Below are 8,322 nucleotides of genomic sequence, written 5' to 3'. Positions count from 1 at the left end.
TTCTGCGTTGGTATATTATGTGCTTACAAACAGTATTCTTGCCCAATCAGACTGATTAAAAAGGAAAAATCATACCTCAGAGCCAGAAGAGAATTTACTGTGCCTCACTGCAACCATGTTATTTCCAGTGTATCACGGAAAGTCAGTGACGAAAGCGGTGTTTAGAAATCGCATCTCAGCCTATCGTCTTTGCTTCTGTAACGTATTTTTCACGGAATACAGTGCAATATGTGACTGAATCGTTCCTTACGAAAGACCGTAAATACTTTAACAGACGTATGGTAAATCGCAGCTACAGCTCCATCACAGTGAACTAGTTACCCAGTGGACGCCACAGCACGACAATGATTAAAATGAAGGAACGTGGTACAGGTCCTAGTGGAACCTGATGCGCTACTTGCTGAACAGAATAGCACGATCCCTTCACGCGACCTGCTCGTTTAGAGCGGACATCGCGGACTTGGCTTGTGAAGCGAGAGTATCAACGCGACTAGGTTCAACTTCAAATACGTTATCAACAACAGTCGTTAACGTAAACAGGTCAGCCTTTTTGTAATTTTATACTGTTTTACACACTGAAGACGTATGTATGAACCCCCTTTTCCGCCTCAGTATCGTTACGTGTCATCAGGTTGGATCATGACTTGAAGCAGTCTGAGTTTACACGAACCACGAACAGGCTGCGACCACAGTTTAATCTCTGACCCCTTCCTCCTCTCCCAATTTGCATCTCAGCAACACGACTTGCGTTTTACTAAAAAACATGTAGTACCGATTCACAGATTCGAAAACTGTTGTAACCACTTTTCCGTTGATTATTTCGTCTTTTTCAGTCATTGATTTCCAGTGTTGCCTGGTTAACGAATTATTTTGGTGATTATAAAAACTATAGATTCAGAAGGAGAAAATTTCTACACCACTTGACTGTGTAAGACACTATACGTTTCAATTACTCGTTCTCAACAACAGTTCTGTGCCACCTACATCTGCACAACATGACGTTTCTTCTGAAATTCAATGGATGGTCATTTATCAGGGGACGTCGTAATACTGTGGGCAAATGTGATATGCTACCTTTTTATCCTGTTTTGGATCTGCTTACGGTTACAATGATTCTGTTTGGCCACAGAAACTCTGCTACACAAGTCACAGTAATATTTCCACCAGCTAACACACGCAGTACAAGATGTTACATTGCCGTGGAAAGCCCGGAAACGTGTATTTCAGGCTACAGCCTAACAGTGAGATTATTTATCTACATCGAATTCTTGCTTACCATAAAATGTGGAACGTATTTGCTTGTAACACTGATTATTATTGACACAGAAAAAGAAACATCTAAGGAAATTAATGTATTTGGTGTCACATTTTTAGTTCCGAATTTTGGTTTTTGATTCATTGTAATTTCAGGTCACCAAGTAGCGGTGAAGTGTAGTAAAGAACATCCTTTATATTTGTGAGTAGATGTCCGTTGTTACGTCTGCGTATTGCATTACTAAAAATATGCTGCAGGAATCATTGAGAATATAACGCGTGTTGGACACAGAATATCTCGTGCAAAGACTCCTGACAGTTTAACTGTTTCACTCAAATTACCGGTAATCTTCAATAGTCTAGTGTATATTACCTTATCGTAAGTTGTGAATGTAATACTAGGTGGGAACAATAGAGTTTGTGTTATATGCAAGTCGTGTAGGCATAGTTCCTCTCAGTAAAAGCGCGAAAATAATAGTTGCTCGGGAAGGAAGTTGCAATCAGCAACTTCCTCTCTCCGGTAGGTATCTGCGGAACTTTCACTGCAGGAGGCTACCTGGATACGAGCAGGAAGTTTGCTCTTAACATACGTCTGGGCTGTCCCCAGTCTTTTACACATACAGACTGCTTTGGTATGTACCGTCTATCCAGCGCTCACTACTCGAAAACTTTGCTACAGTTTCCATGAAATAACTGTGGTTTCCCTCGGTGTACCTAAGTCACGAACATCATGAACTGAATTTTTTGAGCTTCTACTCTTATTACGCCAAGAAAGAGCTGAACAGTCGTCGAGTAATATTTGTGGATTTAGCACATCGTTATTTCAGGGGCCCCTCAATGTGATTTTAGAGAGAGAGACAGAGACAGGGATAGGGACAGAGAGAGAGAGAGAGATGGAGAAAATCTTCAGCCCAGTACCTCAATGTGGGGAGACGAGTCGGTAACTTCACATTTACAGAAAGAGGAAATTGGCACTGCAGTTAACTGAAAGCGTGAACTAATTTGTAGAAATCATTAATAAAAAATACGTGAGTGTATCATATTAAGTGATTCCTGTGCAGTGTTTGTATTAGATACATAGTGCATAGAATAGTCAACACTGGAGGGTCGAGTTACAACGTGCCCTCAACACAGGTACGCGCCATCGAAACAAAGTGGGAACGTCACAGTTTTCTCAGAGAAGTATTTTTGCGTAGTTCTAACGAAAGGAAATGTATTTAGCATCGTGTGTCACCTCCTTAATTAACTTTGATTCTATGGGTCCTTCATTTGCCACTAATAAAACTTGTACGAATAACAGTGTATCTAAACGCGGTGTCTTGTGTTGCTAGGAAACGTCAACTTGGGAACAAAAGCGTTTTTTGCGTAGTAGCTCACCTTCTATAATTGGTTCATGCTTTGTACGGCGCATAAATAGTGAAACAACTAGTCATACAAACGGTCTACTTGGTAAGTGTACCGGATTTTCCTAAATATATTTTGGGGTTATTTGTCGTAAAGAAAGTATATCATTACTCATCTTGCAAGCGGTTAAACATGTAGCAGCCTTAAAATTTTATGTCGTTCTGTAATATGAATTTCAATGTGTTTAAACTAATGTTAAGATTAATTAACCAGTCGTTGTTAGCCTAAGGATGAAAAGTAGGACTTTGTCAAAGATTTTTTTCTTTTCCTTGACACTCCTTCCCTGTGTACTTATAGCCTATCAGTCACTGATTTTGTAATTCACATGTTGTAAATTTTCATCCTGTTTTGTAATGAATACTGCTGTCCATTGGCAACATGTTAGACTGTATATCAATGCTATATGCTATTGATTGCACGAATACATCAGCGAAGGTAACAGTGAGATGGACGAACTATCACATATGCATCAGTAATAAAATGGTTCCATGCAGCTCATATAGTTTGTAGCGTGACTTATATAAGGACCAAGATGGAATTTACTGCTCCCATGTCTGACGCGGTGTAAAATGCGAGTGATTCATACTGTCGAGGCGCATAAGACATGAGCATACAGAGAGTGTCGTAATTAATAGCCGACACCGGCACGGGTGAAAGCATATGTTAACAGGAACATAAACATTCCATTAGTCATTGATCCGAAAAGGAGCCGTTTGTGAGATAATTTCGAAAGTGCTTTTACAGTCCATCACCAACTTCGGTATGAATTATTGCTCTAGTTAGTACAAATTTGCTTGAGATGTTAGCCTTTCCCGTCTAATTGAGCTCAGATTTCACTGACGTTCTGCCTTAAAAGATTTACAGTAATATAATAGTAAATTGTTAATCTTTTGCTTTTAATCCTCACAATATTTTGAACTAAAAGTTACACAGACGTTAATCTACATCTACATCTACATATATACTGCGCTAGCCACCAAGCAGTGTCTGACGGAGGGCACAATTCGCGCCACAGTCATATTCCCCCCCCCCCCCCTCCCTCTGTTCCACTCGCGGATCGTGAGAGGGAAAAACGACTGTTTGAAAGCCTAAGTACAAGCTCTAATTTCCCTCAACTTTGAATGGTTATCATTGTGCGAGCGGCCCGCGGATTTCGGAATTTAGTGAGCAGCCCCTTCCGTTTAGCGCGTCGTCTATCTGCAAGTGTGTCCCACTTCAAACTTTCTATGAGATATGTAACGCTCTCGCGATGGCTAAATGTACCAGTCACGAATCCTGCCGCTCTTCTTTGGACCTTCTCAATCTCTTGAATCAGACCCACCTGGTAAGGGTCCCATACAGACGAACAATACTCTAAGACTGGACGAGCTAATGTATTGTAACCAATTTCCTTTGTTGAAGGACTGCATCGCTTCAGGATTCTACCAATAAGCCGCAATCTAGAGTTCGCCTTGCCCGTTACTTGAGTAAACTAATCATTCCATATGATATCATTTCGAATAGTCACACCCAGATACTTGACGGATGTTACCGCTTCCAGAGACTGGGCATTTATTTTGTACTCATACATTAATGGGGATTTTCGCCTTGTTATACGCAGTAGTTTACACTTACTAATATTGAGAGATAACTGCCAGTTATTACACCGCGCACATATTTTCTGCAACTCCTCATTGATTTGTTCACAACTTTCCTGCGATACTACTTTTCTATATACTACAGCATCATCGGCAAACAGTCTAATGCCGCTGTCAGTACCATCAACCAGATCGTTTATGTAAATCGTAAAAAACAGCGGACCTATTACGCTGCCCTGGGGCACAGCCGAAGTTACGCTTGTTTCTGTTGAAGTCACCCCATTCAGGACGACGTACTGCTCTCTGTCATATGTTGTAATATTCAAAGACGATTTAGCCAACATCTCGAGCAGCGTGATTGCGTTGTAGGTCGATGTGAGGCTGTTTTCCATCTTGATACCCGACAAGTGTCCTATATCAAATTGTTCGTCTCCACTTCATCCACAGCACCACGGTACGTTGTAAACAGTTCTCGTTTACTCACTGTATACACAACAGAAGTTGAAACCAATGCAGTTCAAATGAATCAAATCACACAATGTTGCTTATATGTGCGTGGTTTAAATAAGTCAGAATGTCGTTAGCTCTACTGCTTTCAAGGGTTTCTGTTAAGTTTTGCCATATCTTTCACTGCAGCACAACAGATTTCCTGAGAAGCATCAAGGCCTGAAGCACACTATCTTCTGGCTCATATGAAATTGAATATAAGGGAAATCGGTTAGACAGATATCTGTGAATGTTCACAAATACGAGGTGTGTCAGAATAGTCGTGAGACTAACAACACTTCGAACGATCTACCAACGCTGTGTTGATCTGCTTGTATGTACCAGTGTGTTCATCCCTTCCAGATGCTCAACCCGAGATTCAGCTCCGTGAAGCCATCTTTTTGAGACGACCACCAGTGAAGTTGTGTGTTTTTTTTTGTGTATTCTGAAAATAGAACAGCGGAATTTAGAGCAACGTTACGTCATCAAGTTTTGCATTTAACTTGGAGAATCCACGAGCGTGACAGTTGAAAACTTGAAACAGGGCTATGGGGAACATTCCTTATTCACAGCACAAGTTTTTCGCTGGCACAAATCATTTTGGGGTGCCGAGAACACGGAGCAGAAGAACCTCGCTAAGGGAGACCAACTTCAAAAACCAACGAAAACGTCGAACGTGGGCGTGCTCTTATGAGATTCATCCAGGACAGACTTCAACCGAGTTCTCTATACAGATATCTTTGAAAGGCTCAGGAAAAGGGCGAATCGAGTGAGACCGGACATTGCAGATAAATGGATGTGCATCAGGACGATCCGCCATGTCACATGGAAACTTCCATCACGGAATTTTTGACCTCAAAAGAAGTTCCTGATCTTCCACAGTCCCCCTTTTTACCTGATCCGTGCTCTTGTGACTTTTTTCTTTTCCAGAAATTGAAAAATGACTTAAAAGGACGCCATTTTGGGACTCTGGAGAACAATGAAAAGAATGTGACCAAAATGTTAAAGGCCCAACCAGGTGAAGCCTTTCAGCGCTACAGCCAATTCTGGGAACAACGACTCTGCCGGTGTATAACTGCCAAAGGAAACTGCTTTAAAGGGGGCAATACTGTTGTTTGAAAAAATACTGAAAATCATATTCATTACTTTTCATAAACGTCGTTCAATAGTACTTCAGCAAGTTATATGTCGCAATCTACTGTCTACCCGTACGTCTTAAAATACGGGTTCTTCGAGTGGTCATCGAATTTAAATTCAATGCTGCACTCACCTCTGCAGCGCATAACTAGTTCTTACAAAAACCGCACCCACCCGAGATCATCTCGTAAATCTTGACAAGACTGGACAATTCGCTGCCACATTTCTTTAAGCGTATCCACGGGAGTGCAGTATACTTCACTTCTGGTATGATCCCAGAGAGAAAAATTCAGGAGAGTGCGATCAAGCAATCGTTTATGTCAAAGTACAGACCCTGCTCGACCTATCCATCTTTGAACACACTGGCGCGTTAGGTGGCGTCTTACATCAAGATCAGTATGTGGCAGTGCCCCACCAAGGATGTCCCTCATTTCCAAAATATTAGAGGCGTATGAAATTTGAACGCTGTTAAAAGGAGAATTAATGGAATTATGATAGTACTTCATATTGAAGCCAGTGGCCTGTCGTAACCACAGGTTGGCAGTTATCTCGCAAACGGCTCGTTTGCGGACCCGTGTCTACAGGTAGGTTGCTTGTATTATTGTATGCATTCACCTTTGTCAGTTTACACTACTAATTACAATGCACTCTGAATAATATTACAGGCAAGAGAACACGAAATAAAACGAGTAGTTAAATACGACGTGTTGACGATAACCGTTTACAACGTTCCACAGTGATGTATACAGAGATGAACAATTTGATATAGGACATTTGCGGGCCACTATGCCGGGAAATAACCTTAAATTGGCCTACAAAAGCCATGTAAACCACAGTGCATGTGTGCCACCTGAACTTTCCAATACCCTCTGGTTCTCTTACGCCACCGGATTAGTCGGCTGTTTTAATTTAAACTTTTCGGTAAGGGTAATGAAAGAAAAAAGTTTTTTGTAAACGTTAGGCAGAAACTAATTATGTTTACAATTCGATCTAAACTTAGCCCTTACAAGCACATTAGTTTCGTAGTTAGAAGCACAGACAAACCAAACGATATAATTGTTAATTTTATGCTATTAATGTTCACAATATTTTGAGGTAAAGTTTACGCGAACGTCAATCTTACATTTTTTAAGTACAAGGACAAGAGGTTTTCATTATTAATGAACTATTTTAGCCAGAATTTCGAGCGGCGCATTTGCGCTGTGGCACAGATGGCTATTGTATGTCAGTCTGAGACTGTTTCCCGGCTTGATAGACCACAAGTGCCCCATATAAAATTGTTCGTGTCTACTTCGTCCACACCACTGCGGCACGTTGTAAACAGTTACCGTTTTTACCCAGTGTAGGTAATAGATAGTTCAAACTTATGCACCCCAGGTAGACTACAACAGGTATGTGCTTGATTTAAATACGTCAGGATCTCATTAGCTGTATCGTTTTCAATAATTTCTGTTAAACTTTGCCGTAACTGAGAACCATAAGAGCCGACAGCACACCGTCGTCGGGCTCAAGTGGAAGTGAATATCAAAGAAATCACTGAGACAACTTCTTAATATTCATAAATACGACGTGAACCCACAGCACAGATAAAGCTAGCACACCGTAAGATCAACAGATATCAGGAACATGCATAATCGCTGTAATCTCAAAATCGACAATGGTGCTTCTTAGGCCCTTATGCTTCTCAGCACCACAATTAATTTCCTCTTCACACTCCATAGTAATCAGGGCAGTAGTACTGTGTATCCCCTAAACCACAATGCTTCGAAAGATCCAGAACCTTTTGCATCGTCTAACATTACCTGCGGTAGCGCCGAATTTAAATAATACCTACGTCGTAATTTTAGTTAGGCTATCCAGCATAATGTGAAATTATGTTAGCACTCAAATGGTAAATATATTCCTTATCATGAAACGTGTATTTACGTGAATTAAAATGGTATTTGCCGTAATTTGTAAGTTACATACTGATGTCAACTTGTTCGCTATCAGGTGTAACAGAAAAAATATTCCATGCTAAAGTTGAATATCGTACATGTATGGTGTATGGTTAATAGACACATATTCAGCTCATACGAACGCAAACATAATTTTGCACACGATTCTGAATACCCATGTACTTAACAATTGCGATAAATGTGATGAACAACTGTTATTCTTTCAGTTCATCTCAAATGAACTGTAACACAATTTTGAACACAATTTTCAATTATCCTGTACTTAACAATCGCGGTAAATGTGGTAAACAAGTCTCATTCTTTCAGTCAGTCGATAGCTACATAGACCTGATGATCTTGCATACGCTGTAAACTAAGAAAATTATTCTGTACTTATCGTCAGTACAGGTAGGCTCCAAAGAGCAAGGTAGCTTCAGAAATGTACGTAATGTCGATATGTTTTACATATCACATAACACAAAAAAAACAAAAGTACCTGTTTTTTCCGTTTGCTGGCAATACATGAA

Source organism: Schistocerca nitens, chromosome 5 (genome assembly GCF_023898315.1).
Source record: "Schistocerca nitens isolate TAMUIC-IGC-003100 chromosome 5, iqSchNite1.1, whole genome shotgun sequence".
Classification (NCBI taxonomy): Eukaryota; Metazoa; Arthropoda; class Insecta; order Orthoptera; family Acrididae; genus Schistocerca; species Schistocerca nitens.
This window is presented reverse-complemented; position numbering follows the sequence as displayed.